Below are 14,004 nucleotides of genomic sequence, written 5' to 3'. Positions count from 1 at the left end.
AATTATTCCTTTTGTATGATAAAGATCTAAATGACAATACCCGTGCTTCCTTTACTAAGTGTGTCATTAACACATAATGTGTGGTCAATACATGTATGTCAGATGCATGAAGAAACAGTAGAATGGGTGAATGAATGCCTATTGATAAATTTCTTTACAGAAAACAAAACTTTATTGACAGTAGATTTGCAGGCTTGCCTACCTCTGAAGTCTTTTTAATTTTTGAGAAATATGTTTTAAGATTCAGAAATCATTATTTATAGCTATAACTAGACCTGAAATAATACTATAGATTCATTTGCTATTGTATTACTTAGAAAGACTTTTCAATATTACTTTATCAGCATATTTTGAAAGAGCAGTGTTGAAGCCAGACTTCCTGGCTTTGAATTCTTGGTCTGTTGGTGACATACTGAGTGGGCTTGGGCAAGTTCCTCAGCCTTTGTGTGCTCCATTTCTTCCTATACCTATATCCCAGAATGACTGTGGGAATGAAAATGCCTTTAGGACATGTCAGGTGCTTCTAATAATGCATGGCCAAAGCATAGGACATCCTCAAAAAGCTAATATTTTGGTTATTCAAATAGATTTCTTTCTTAGAAGGACTGAAGGAATACCTCCCAGATAGGTCATATTGCCATAAAAGTTAGTTCTTACGGAAAAGAACAGGTGCCAAAAACACTGGTATACTGTTTCCTATCACACAACACAAGTAACTTTATGTTTTTACTTTTCCTTGGATCTAACTTTAATACTTTATTAATATTACTGACATATTTTCTGTGTCCTTTAATGCTGCTCTCATTTATTTCTGCATCCTTTATAGACAATTACTTGCCAAAGCAAAGAGTTATATAAAAAAGAAAAGTTTAGGTATTGTTTGTATTTTTGAATATTTATTTTTTTTTTCTTCCAATTTTATTTTATTTTTAAACTTTACATAATTGTATTAGTTTTGCCAAATATCAAAATGAATCCTCCACAGGTATACATGTGTTCCCCATCCCGAACCCTCCTCCCTCCTCCCTCCCCACACCATCCCTCTGGGCCGTCCCAGTGCACCAGCCCCAAGCATCCAGCATCATGCATCGAACCTGGACTGGCAACTCGTTTCCTACATGATATTTTACATGTTTCATTGCCATTCTCCCACATCTTCCCACCCTCTCCCTCTCCCACAGAGTCCATAAAACTGTTCTATACATCAGTGTCTCTTTTGCTGTCAGCCTGAAAAGAATCATTTGTTCTTTTAGGCCTGCAAGGAAAACACTTTATGAAAAGAAGAAGGTATATTAAAAAAAAAAAAAAAAGGAGAACTTTCAAAAATATTGTCCTTGTCGAAAATACTTTGTCAAAGGAATAGTGGTAAAATAGAAAGTCTTCCTTTGTTGTAGAGAAGTTTACTTTGAACACGTCATTTAGAAACACTGTTGATAAAGTTATCCTTTTGATAAAAATCTCTTCTTTTAAGAAATGTCTGATTTTGTTTTGATATGGAGATTTATCACCTCTGTACACTTGGTGTATTTATACAGATTTTAAGGACATTGTAAAACAGTATTGTTTATGTGTAGGTCTGCTAAGCTGCTAAGTCACTTCAGTCGTGTCCGACTCTGTGCGACCCCATGAATGGCAACCCATCAGACTCCCCTGTCCCTGGGTTTCTACAGGCAAGAACACTGGAGTGGGCTGCAATTTCCTTCTCCAATGCATGAAAGTGAAAAGTCAAAGTGAAGTCGCTCAGCCGTGTCCGACTCTTAGCGACCTCATGGACTGCAGCCTACCAGGCACCTCTGTGTAAGTCAAAGAACAAATTAATTATGTGAATGAACTGGATGATTTACTCAGTCGTCCGAGACTGTTTCTGAGGATGGTGACTTGCTTTACTCTACGAATTCCACTTTGCAAATAAAACTTCTCAACGTGGGGTGTAAAGGTAGGACCGCAGTGTAAGTGTTAATGGAAAGCCTGTCTGTGTATAGAGTAGTGATATATGCACACCTTGTCAGTACTGCTCTAGAGCCAGGGATATGCTACAGTGCTGTGCATCTCATAAGTTTGATTTGCATTAAAAGGACATGAAAGTCAGTGTATACTCTGAGCCACAGGCCTATGATACTCTCACTCACTGTACCTTCTGTTGACTCTTCTTTCCTATGCCTTCACCCATGGTCAGGTCAGCATCATTTTCCTCCTAGAGTAACTGAAATAATCTCAGAACTTCTTTCCGTGCCACTCCACCTGGCAGAACCTCAGTCTGCACAGCAACTGTAATTATTGCCTATTTTTAAACATTCAGGTCTCATCATGCTACCCCCTTGCTTCAAGCCCAACTGTTGCCTCTCTTTGCTGCGTGATTAAAGGTCACAATTGTGTGGTTCAATCTGGTTTTAGTTTTCACCCTTCTTTCTACATGAATTCTAGAATCAGCTTGTCAGTTCCCTAAAATATCTTCTAGTCTTAACGATTTCATTTTCCTTCAGTTCAAAATACTTTGTACTTTCTCTTTTCATTACCTTTTTGATCCAAGGGTTATTTAGATCCATGTGATTTAGTTTCCAAATATTGAGAGTTTTCCAGAGATCCTTCTGTGGCTCTTGCTTCTCATGATTCGATAGGTGCATCCAGAGGGGCTCTGGGGCTAGGACTGATTATTTCCTGCCTTAGGAATTTTCCAGCCTAGCTCATGAGAATCGATAGAATTCCTGGGACTGAGTGAGCACCAGTCACAGGTTCCTATAGTCTTTTCAGATGGTTTCTCCCTGGTGTCAGGTGGTTTCTCCCAGATGGGCTCTGTTCGTTCCTCTACTGAATACCCGAGGGGCTCCTCCTCAGATCTCCAGGGTCCTTTTTCTCTCTCTTCCACTCTCTCCTCTCTGCGGTTCTAATCTGTGTTCTCTGCCCACTTTGGTTCACCAGACTGTCAGCTTCATCACCTCCTGTCAGGGAGTCTGGCTAACTCAGCTTCCATTCCTTCTCCCTGTGTTGGGGCCTGGAAATTCTCTCAAGGCAGTGAGCTGGGGCATTCCTTAGGCTAACCTCATGTGTTTCCAGGATCATTGTCTTTCATTCCCTGAAGTCCTTTGTCATGAAAATCATTGTTTAATATATTTTGTCGGCGTTGTTTTTGCTCACTCCACTCAGGAAGGTAAATCAGTAGCTGTTCACTCTGTCTTGGGTAAAAACATAATGGCAGCTGGAGACTGTCCACAGGGTTGTTCTTCCTACTCTACTTACTACTTCCTGTTCATCCTTCATTTCTCAGTGTGACATCTCTTCCCCAGGGAAATCTTTCCTGGACCCAGTTCTGTTATGTGATCATAGAACTCTCTTTTCTTAGAGTATCTATCTGAGCTCATAATTATTTTATTTGTCTTTGTCTTCTACTAGACTTCAAGCTAAACAAAACCCAGGGGCATCTGTTTTATTTGCAGAGCTTTAGAATATCTTCCACATTATAGACCCTTAATACTTGTTCAGTGCGTGGATGAGTGAACGTGAATTGCACAGTCCTTTATACTCAAAAATTACTCATATAAATTTTTGTTTGTTTCTATCTTTGTTTTATTCATCATGCAGGTTCTGTTGGCTTGTTGAAAATTCAGGATACAATTCTTTTGCATGAAAGATTAGTAGATTTTCAAAGAAGCCACTGTGAACTACTTAGAGGAGAATTTTACAGAATGAAAAGTAAGGTTCATGGGCTACAAAAAGAGCTGTCAGAAACCAAAGAAGTGAAATCACAGTTAGAGCATCAGAAAGTGGAGAGGGAACGAGAGCTCAGCAGCTTGAGGTGCTGTACACCTCGCTTTTAAAGAAATATTTGAATTATTGTTTCCTTTAATACTGCAGAGACATAGACATGTTATAAGGACTAATATCCTCTAGGATTTTACAGAGGAGAAAGTTTTAGTAGTATTGTGGAATGTGAAATTCTTTGAAATAATATAGCATTTTCTTAACAGTGAATGCTTCCAATAACTTAATGTATATTTTTCCAAATCATCATTTTCATGAGCATACAGAAGTCCACCATAATGGAAACCCCATTAAATATTTACCAAATTGACTTTCAGTTGTTTTTCACTTTTCTGCACTCTATTTAATACTGCAAGGAACACCTTTTCTATAAATTCATTTCTACCTTTCTAATTATTTTAAATACATTTTCTTTAATAATATCGTATAATTTGGTCAAAGTATGAGAACTTAAAAATGGTCTGTGATCTATATTTCTAAACTATTCTTAGGAAGGTTTATATTACTTTACATTCCCATCCACAGATTTATGAAGTAGCCATTTTTCACAAGAGAAAATGAGGACAGAATTTATGCAGTTTTATTCTTAACCCTCTGTCTGAAAACAGTGACCATTATTAAGTGTTTTTCATTGTATTCCCCCCATGTTTACTATTTTAAAAATTGTGAAGAGGGAACAAAAGTTATTAAAACAGTGAATAATATCATGATTTTCTAAGAAGAGTTTTAAATTTTGCAGATTCACCTTAAAGCAAGAAGAAGAGAATAGAAGAAATGCTGAGTTGTTTTATGAAAAAATGAGGGAGCATTTAAGAAGAAAAGAAGACCAATATAGTAAAGAAGTTGAAGTGAAATAGCACCTAGAACTCACTTTCCAAGCAGTAGAAGTGAAAGTGAAGACTGAGAGAAATAATCTGAATTGGATAGAGTAATCTTTGGTGAATCAAAGATTCACCAAATCAATATTATTTATAATATCCCCCTTTTAAAAATACCATTTATTTAGTGTCATTTTGTTTAGTGTTATAGGAAATTTTAGGTTAATTGTTAAAAACAAAAGAAAAGAAATTCAATGTTCCCAAAGTAACAAGGCCAGAAATAAGAATTGTATGATCCTGACATGCTGGATGCACTTTTTTGAGCAGAGGTAGGAAGAGGTCACGTCAGTAGCTCACACAATAGATCCTGAGAAATCACAGGGTTGAGAATGGTGTAGAAACTGGAGGTTAAGCTCTCAGCCCACCTCAGGCAACCAATCCTTCAGCCTTGATGGACCATTCATGAGTGAATAGGTCTAGAAGAGAAGGGGCAGTGAGAGGGAAGATCGTGCCTAATTTTACATCAACTTGCCTCTGGCCTTCAATCTGGCAGGCGGCTGAGGGTCGTGGACCCACCTCCCTCTGTGCCCATCAGCCCTCCAGTCCACCTGCCCCATGAACAGCTCAGAGCTGGCTCCAGCTTTCCCAGCTGCATTCTCCCTCACAGCGGAGTCCTCAAGGACAGGTGTTAACGGACGTCCTTGAGAGGTGCAGGAATTTTTTTCTAGCAGTTGGTAGAAACCAGACACTCTTGAAGTTGGTTGTCCTTCCTTCTGCAGAGTTCTCGAATGGCATCTCACAGCAGAGGAATTTGCTTCCACACCCGATGTTCCTCTCAAACTTCGACTGTGTCCCATCCCCGAGGTCCTAGCAGCAGAATTCCCACAACAAAAAGCTCTCGGGAAGAGCTCAGGAAAGTAGTATTTGTAACTCAAATACATTTGTCTAGAGCAGTCAGGTAGTAACATACGATGGCCTCATCCAAGGAGAGGCCTTTAATATTTTCCATAGGAATCAAACTCAAATCTTTTCTGACTATCTCAGAGGAGCCAGCACCCTGATTGTGGTTTAGGCAAGGAAGACCATGTATGGCCCACCATTGACTGCGTTACCCGACCAAGTCCCTCTGCTTTGGAGTGAATGTGTTGGTCACTCCATGCACGTTGTCACCTTCAGTGTCTGAATCAGAGTCCATTCTTGGCTCCACTGTCATTTCTTTAACCAATGCCCTGTCAACGAGCTTTTCACATCATTTACTGTTTTTCATTTTGTAAAAACTGTGGCATCAGTTGTAAAAACACTTTTGAACACTTTAAAAACTTGTTTCTTTAGAATAAACTTACAAAAGTGCCTCCCCCACACCAAGGAGTGGGGGGAAACTCTCGCTACCAATTAAAGATATTCTGGGTTTTGGTAATGATTTCACTTCCTCAATTGATTGTTAGGTTAGTTTATCACTTCCCCTAATGGTAAGGAGGAAACTATAGGCAGTTCAGAGACCACATTTTGGATGGGATTCTTCTACTTGTGAGAAAATGAGCACTCTGCTCTGTGAGTGTCCTATTTCAGTACAAGGAACTTTTGAAAACAGTGATAGATATGGCATAATATATATTTAGTGATAGTAAGTGTTTTTCATTGTATTTTCCCCATCTTATTATTTTAAACATGGAGAGATAATGAAAGTTATTGCAGCAGCAAATAATCTCATAGTTTTCTAAGAGCTTTCTAAATTTTAGCTTATTTACCATTAGTGTATGTACCATGAATGAAATAGGAAGCTTATTTGTGTTGATATGTTTGTACTAGAGACAAGTGGTTTGATGCAAGAAGACTAGTTGAGTCCAAAGACCTGGCGAAAAGGCTGCAGCTTACTCATATTTTTAATCTTTTCCTTTCCAGAATCATTACAGCTAATGAGTTAATTAATGTTTGTAGAAGTGCCTAGTACAGTTGTCAATAGGTGTAATTCTTGTAATTGCCTATTAAAATGTTAGAAGGTAGCATATTCTCAAGGAAAAACTTTTGCACAAAATTTAGTCTATTTATGCAGAGTTAAGGCTCTTACTGTGAAGTAGATGTATAGGAGGTATCAAATGCAGCGTTTATAAACCTAGCAGGTGGTGTTGTTTATTGAATTATAGTTGATTAACAATATTCTGTTAGTTTCAGATATACAGCACAGTTATTCAGATATATATGTATATGTGTGTGTATATTATATAAATGGGGCTTCCCTGCTGTTTCAGACTGTAAAGAATCTGCCTGCAATGCAGGAGACCTGGGTTCAGTCCTTGGGTTGGGAAGATCCCCTAGAAAAGGTGGAGAAGGCAATGGCACCCCACTCCAGTACTCTTGCCTGGAAAATCACATGGGCAGAGGAGCCTGGTAGGCTGCAGTCTGTGTGGTCGCTAAGAGTCAGACACGACTGATTGACTTCACTTTCACTTTTCACTTTCATGCATTGGAGAAGGAAATGGCAACCCACTCCAGTGTTCTTGCCTGGAGATTCCCAGGGATGGGGGAGCCTGGTGGGCTGCAGTCTATGGGGTCGCACAGAGTCAGACACGATTGAAGAGACTTAGCAGCAGTAGCAGCAGCAGCCTGGAGGAGGAAATGGCTACCCATTGCAGTATTCTTGCCTGGGAAATTCCATGGACATAGAAGCCTGGCAGGCTATAGTCTATGGGGTCCCAAAGAGTTGGACATGACTGAGTAACTAATACACATGCACACTCACTCACACACATGCTCACATGTACACACATATTCTGTTTCAGATTCTTCTTGCAGAATATTAAGTGTAGTTCCTTATGTTGTACAATATATCTCTGTTGGTTATTTTATATCTACTAGTGTGTATATGTTAATCCCAACATCCTAATTTATCCCTTCCCCTACCCTGCTTTCCCCTGTGGTCACCATAAGTTTGTTTTCTGTGTCTATGGGTCTCTTTCTGTTGTGTGAATAAGTTCATTTTAGATTCAACATATAAGCAGTATGATATAATACTTGTCTTTGTCTGACATACATCACTTAGGGTGATAATGTCTAGGTCTGTCCCTGTATGCAAATAGCATTATTTCATTCTTTTTTATGGCTTACTAGTTTTCCATTATATAAATATTCCACATCAGATGCAATTTTTAAGTGTAGTCAGATCTATGAATCTTTTATTTTAAGCCTTCTGGGTTTGTTGTAGTTCAGAGAGAAGCCTTTCCAGTTCTGAGCTTCTTGAAAATCTCTTGGGATTTTTTTTTTTTTTTTTACTTTCATGGATTCATTGTCTTCCATTAAATTTTTGAACCTTTGGGAATTTCTGCTTGTATAAAGTCTGAGGATTGAATTGAACCTTATTTGTTCCTGTTGGAGACACACTTGGTGCAGTCTTTTCATTGTATAAACATACAAGTTAGTCTTTCATTTCCGAAGAAATCATGGAATGTCACTTTACTGAGTACTAGCTAAAAATCTCCTTTGTTTCACTTAGGTTTATGATAGTTGTGAAGAAACAAAAGACCTGTTGCACAAAAAGCACATGCTGCAGGAGGAAATTTCCATGCTAAGACTGGAGATAGATGCACTGAAAAATCAGCACCAGGAAAAGGAAGAGAACTATTTTGAGGACGTTGAAATTCTCAAAGTAAAGAATGAAGACGAATGATAAAGAATGATGATAAAAAATTCAAAAGGCAATAAAACTGAATGAGGAAATGTTAACAAAAACTATATCCCACTATACAGGCCAGCTTAATGCTCTGACAGCTGAGAATATGATGCTAAACTCTAAGCTGGAGAAGAAAAAAGAAAGTAAACAGAGATTGGAAACGGAAGTGAAATCCTACCGTTCTAGACTGGCTGCTGCCTTACATGATCATGATCAAGGTCAGACACCAAAAAGAGATCTGGAACTTGCCTTCCAGAGAGCAAGAGACGAGTGGTTATGCTTGCGGGACAAAATGAAGTACGCTGTGGCTAATCTAAAAGATAACAAGGAGACACTTTCCCGGCAACTATCTACGGTGGAAAGCATCTTCAATAAGCTGAAAATCAAGCTGCATCACATGAGAGATGATCTTAGAGAAAAGACTTTGATGTTAGAACGTGTCCAGAGAGATCTAAGCCAATCAGATTGTCAAAAGCAGGAAATTGAACATATGTATCAGAATGTACTCTGCATATAAGTTAAATAAGTAAGGTGACAATATACAGCCTTGACTTACTCCTTTTCTTATTTGGAACCAGTCTGTTTTTCCATGCCCAGTTCTAACTGTTGCTTCCTGACCTGCATACAGATTTCTCAAGAAGCAGATCAGGTGGTCTGGTATTCCCATCTGTTTTAGAATTTTCCACAGTTTATTGTGATCCCACACAGTCAAAGGCTTTGGCATAGTCAATACAGCAGAAATAGATGTTTCTCTGAAACTCCATTGCTTTTTACATGATCCAGCGGATGTTGGCAATTTGATCTCTTGTTCCTCTGCCATTTCTAACCAGCTTGAACATCAGGAAGTTCACAGTTCACGTATTGCTGAAGCCTGGCTTGGAGAATTTTGAGCATTACTTTACTAGCATGTGAAATGAGAGCTATTGTGTGTTAGTTTGAGCATTCTTTGGCATTGCCTTTCTTTGGGACTGGAATGAAAACTGACCTTTTCCAGTCCTGTGGCCACTGCTGAGTTTTCCAAATTTGCTTGCATATTGAGTAGGAAGTCAATTTGCCTGAAGTAACAGGCAAATTTGGCTTTGGAATATGGAATGAAGAAAGGGAAAGACTAATAGAGTTTTGCTAAGAAAATGCACTGGTCACAGCAAACACCCATTTCCAACAACACAAGAGAATATTCTACATATGGACATCACCAGATGGTCAACACTGAAATCAGATTGATTATATTCTTTGCAGCCAAAGATGGAGAAGCTCTATAGAGTCAACAAAAACAAGACCAGGAGCTGACTGTGGCTCAGAACATGAACTCCTTATTGCCAAATTCAGACTTAAATTGAAGGAAGTAGGGAACACCACTAGACCATTCGGGTATGACCTAAATCAAATCCCTTATGATTATACAGTGGAAGTGAGAAATAGATTTAAGGGCCCAGATCTGATAGATAGAGTGGCTGATGAACTATGGACGGAGGTTCATGATATTGTACAGGAGACAGGGATCAAGACCATCCCCATGGAAAAGAAATGCAAAAAAGCAAAATGGCTGCCTTGGGAGGCCTTACAAACAGCTGTGAAAAGAAGAGAAGTGAAAAGCAATGGAGAAAGAAAGAAAGATACAAGCATATGAATGCAGAGTTCCAAATAATAGCAAGAAGAGATAAGAAAGCCTTCCTCAGTGATCAATGCAAAGAAATAGAGGAAAACAACAGAATGGGAAAGACTAGAGGTCTCTTCAAGAAAATTAGAGATACCAAGGGAATATTTCATGCAAAAATGGGCTCAATAAAGGACAGAAATTGTATGGACCTAACAGAAGCAGAAGATATCAAGAAGAGGTAGTGAGAAGACACAGAAGAACTATACGAAAAAGATCTTCACAACCCAGATAATCACGATGGTGTGATCACTAACCTAGAGCCAGAAATCCTGGAATGTGAAGTCAAGTGGGCCTTAGAAAGTATCACTACGATCAAAGCTAGTGGAGGTGATGGAATTCCAGTTGCACTATTTCAAATCCTGAAAGATGATGCGTGAAAGTGCTGCACCCAATATGCCAGCAAATTTGAAAAACTCAGCAGTGGCCACAGGACTGGAAAAAGTCAGGTTTCATTCCCATCCCAAAGAAAGGTAATGCCAAAGAATGCTCAAACTACTGCACAATTGCACTCATCTCACACGCTAGTAAAGTAATGCTCAAAATTCTCCAAGCCAGGCTTCAGCAATATGTGAACTGTGAACTTCCTGATGTTCAAGCTGGTTTTAGAAAAGGCAGAGGAATGAGAGATCAAATTGCCAACATCTGCTGGATCATGGAAAAAGCAAGAGAGTTCCAGAAAACCATCTATTTCTGCTTTATTGACTATGCCAAAGCCTTTGACTGTGTGGATCACAATAAACTGTGGAAAATTCTGAAAGAGATAGGAATACCAGACCACCTGGCCTGCCTCTTGAGAAATCTGTATGCAGGTCAGGAAGCAGCAGTTAGAACTGGGCATGGAAAAACAGACTGGTTCCAAATAGGAAAAGGAGTATGTCAAGGCTGTATATTGTGACCCTGCTTATTTAACTTATATACAGAGTACATCATGAGAAACGCTGGAATGGAAGAAACACAAGCTGGAATCAAGATTGTCAGGAGAAATATCAACAACCTTAAGTATGCAGATGACACCACCCTTATGGCAGAAAGTGAAGAGGAACTCAGAGGCCTCTTGACGAAATTGAAAGTGGAGAGTGAAAAAGTTGGCTTAAAGCTCACATTCAGAAAACTAAGATTATGGCACCCGGTCCAGTCACTTTATGGGAAATAGATGGGGAAAGAGTGGAAACAGTGTAAGACTTTATTTTTTGGGTCTCCAAAATCACTGCAGATGGTGATTGTAGCCATGAAATTAAAAGACGCTTACTCCTTGGAAGCAAAGTTATGTCCAACCTTGGTAGCATATTCAAAAGTAGAGACATTACTTTGCCAACAAAGGTTCATCTAATCAAGGCTATGGTTTTTCCTGTGGTCATGTATGGATGTGAGAGTTGGACTGTGAAGAAGGCTGAGCGCCAAAGAATTGATGCTTTTGAACTGTGGTGTTGGAGAAGACTCTTGCGAGTCACTTGGACTGCAAGGAGATCCAACCAGTCCATTCTGAAGATCAGCCCTGGGATTTCTTTGGAAGGAATGATGCTAAAGCTGAAACTCCAGTACTTTGGCCACCTCATGCAAAGAGTTGACTCATCGGAAAAGACTCTGATGCTGGGAGGGATTGGGGCAGGAGGAGAAGGGGACAACAGAGGATGAGATGGCTGGATGGCATCACTGATTCGATGGACGTGAGTTTGAGTGAAGTCCGGGAGTTGCTGATGGACAGGGAGGCCTGGCGTGCTTCGATTCATGGGTCACAGAGAGTTGGACATGACTGAGCGACTGAACTGAACTGAGCAGGGTCTGGGAGGGCGGTCACACCGGAGTCTGTGCATGCATTACACCAGATTCAGGATCTTTTTGGGGATGTCATTCTGGATATTTTGTAACTGTGACCTCAGGTACTGGGTATGAAGGGTGTCCTCTGGAGATGGCAAACATTTAACCCCAGGTACAGGGTCTGGGTGGGGGTTCACATTTGAGACTGTGGACATGTGACCCAGGTACAAGATCTGGGAAATGACAGCACCCCAGAGACTATGGACATGTGTCACCAGGTACTGGGTCTGAGACAATGCAATATGGGAGAGACTATATATGTGACCCCAAATATAGTGCCTGGGAGAGGTCACCCTGGGGACTGAAGACATGTGATCTCAGATACAGGGTCTGGGACAGTGTCACCCTGGAAACTGTAGACGTGTAATACCAGCATATGTTCTGGGAAGGGAGCTCACAATGGAAACTGTGGCTGTGTCATCCCAAGTGCTTGGACTAATGTGGTAGTGTCACCCTGAAGTCTGTGGACTGTATCCACAAGTATGGATCAGGGGGAGGGTGTCACCCTGGTGACTGGAAATGTGACCAGAGATTCAAAGTCTGGGAGTGGTGGTCACCATGGAGACTATCCAGAGGTAAAAGTTCTGGTGAGGTGGGGTCACCATGGATAATGTGGATATGTGACCCCAGGTGTAGGATCTGGCATAGGCGGTTACCCTGGAAACTGGAAATGTGACCCCAGGTACAGGGTCTGGGCAAGGTGTCACCAAGGAGACTGGACATTTGACTCCAGGTGAAGGTTTTGTTAGGTGATTTCTCCCTGGAGAAAGTGGACAGGTGACCCAAAATGCAGTGTCTGGGATAGAGGTTGACCCTGGAGCCTGTGGATGTGTAAAGCCAGGTGAAGTGTCTTGGAGGTGGGGTCACTGTGGAGACTGTGGACATGTGAACCCTGGTGCAGGGTCTGGGAGAGTGTTCACCCTGGAGACTATGAACATGTGACCCTATGAATCGGGTCTATGAAGGGGTTCATCAGGGAAACTTTGGCCATGTGACACCAGGTAAAGGATCTGATGTGGAGTGTGAACGTGGAGACTGTGGTCATATAACCCCCGATGCAGGGGAGAAAGGGGGTCACCCTGGAAACTGTGGGTGTGTGATCCCAGGTGTATGATCTGAGAGGGGTTCATCATGGAGACTATGGACGTGAAATTCCAGGGATAGGGTCTGGGAGGTAGGGTTACCGTGCAGATTGTGTGCAAGTGTTTCTGGTTACTGGGTCTAGTTGGTGGGGTCATCCTGAGGACTGAATGTGTGACCCAAAATTCAGGGTCTGGGGGGTGCTCTCCCTGCATACTGTGGATGTGTGATCTCAGATGCAGGATCTGGGACGTGGGGTCACTCTGGGGATTGTGGACATGTTACATCAGGTGAGTGGTCTGGGAGGGTGTTACCTTGGAGACTCTGGACATGTTACCCTAAGTGCAGGGACTGGGAGGTGGTGTCACAGGACATTGTGGTCATGAGACCTCAGGTACAGAGTCTGGATGTTGGCTCATACTAGAGACTGTGTACATGTGATCCCATGTATGTGGTCTGGGAGGGATTCACCCTGGATACTACAGAAATTTGACCCCAAGTACAGGATCAAGAGGGGATTACCCTAGAGACTTTATGTGTGATCCCACGTGTAGTTTCTGGGAGGTGGAGTCACACTTCAGACGGTAGAAATGTGACCCTGGTCCAGGGTGTGGGAGGGGGTCACCCTGGATCTTATGGACATGGGACCTTAGGTGCAGGCTCTGGGAGGAGATGTCACACTGAGCACTGTGGTCATGCGACCCCAGGTACATAGTCTGGAGGTGGTCCCATCCTGGAGACTGTTTATGTGTGAACCCAGGTGCAGGGTCTGGGAGGTCAGTCACCCTTTAGACTCTAGACATGCAACCCAAGGTAGAGGGTCTGGGAAGTGGGGTTACCCTGGGGCCAGTGGACATGTGACCCAGGGTCCCAGGTCTGGGGAGGGGTCACACCAAGGAGACTGTGGATGTGTGACCACACATACAGGCTCTGGGAGGGTGTCACCCAGATGAATATGGACTTGTGAACCTGGTAAGGTGTAGTCACCCTGGATACTGTGGACATGTGAACCCAAGTGTGGGGTGTGAGCGATGTCAACAAGAATTTTGACATGTGACCCCAGGTGCAGGTACGTCAAAGCAGTCAACATGGAGCCTGTGGAAATGTGAACCCAGGACAAGGGTCTTGGAAGTGAGGTCACCCTTAAGACTGGGCGTGCAACCCCAGGTGCAGGGTCTTGAGGTGGGTTCACTTTGGAAACT

The 14,004-nt window shown here is 41.5% G+C and overlaps 1 long non-coding RNA gene across 8 annotated transcripts in view; it reads left to right on the top strand.

The window, feature by feature from the left end:
* Nucleotides 1-8,799, top strand: part of LOC133257929 (uncharacterized) — a 76,644-nt gene extending 67,845 nt beyond the window's left edge. For 7 of the 8 annotated variants that reach the window (XR_009740199.1, XR_009740016.1, XR_009740385.1 and 4 more), the window contains 3 exons: nt 1,575-1,797; nt 3,580-3,793; nt 4,499-8,799. This is a non-coding gene — a long non-coding RNA (uncharacterized LOC133257929). The remainder of the gene's footprint in view (nt 1-1,574; nt 1,798-3,579; nt 3,794-4,498) is intronic. The other variant, XR_009740467.1, reaches the window with a different exon arrangement.
* The last annotated feature ends 5,205 nt before the right edge of the window (nt 8,800-14,004 follow it).

This window comes from Bos javanicus, chromosome 1, assembly GCF_032452875.1.
Source record: "Bos javanicus breed banteng chromosome 1, ARS-OSU_banteng_1.0, whole genome shotgun sequence".
Lineage (NCBI taxonomy): Eukaryota > Metazoa > Chordata > Mammalia > Artiodactyla > Bovidae > Bos > Bos javanicus.
This window is presented reverse-complemented; position numbering and strand designations above follow the sequence as displayed.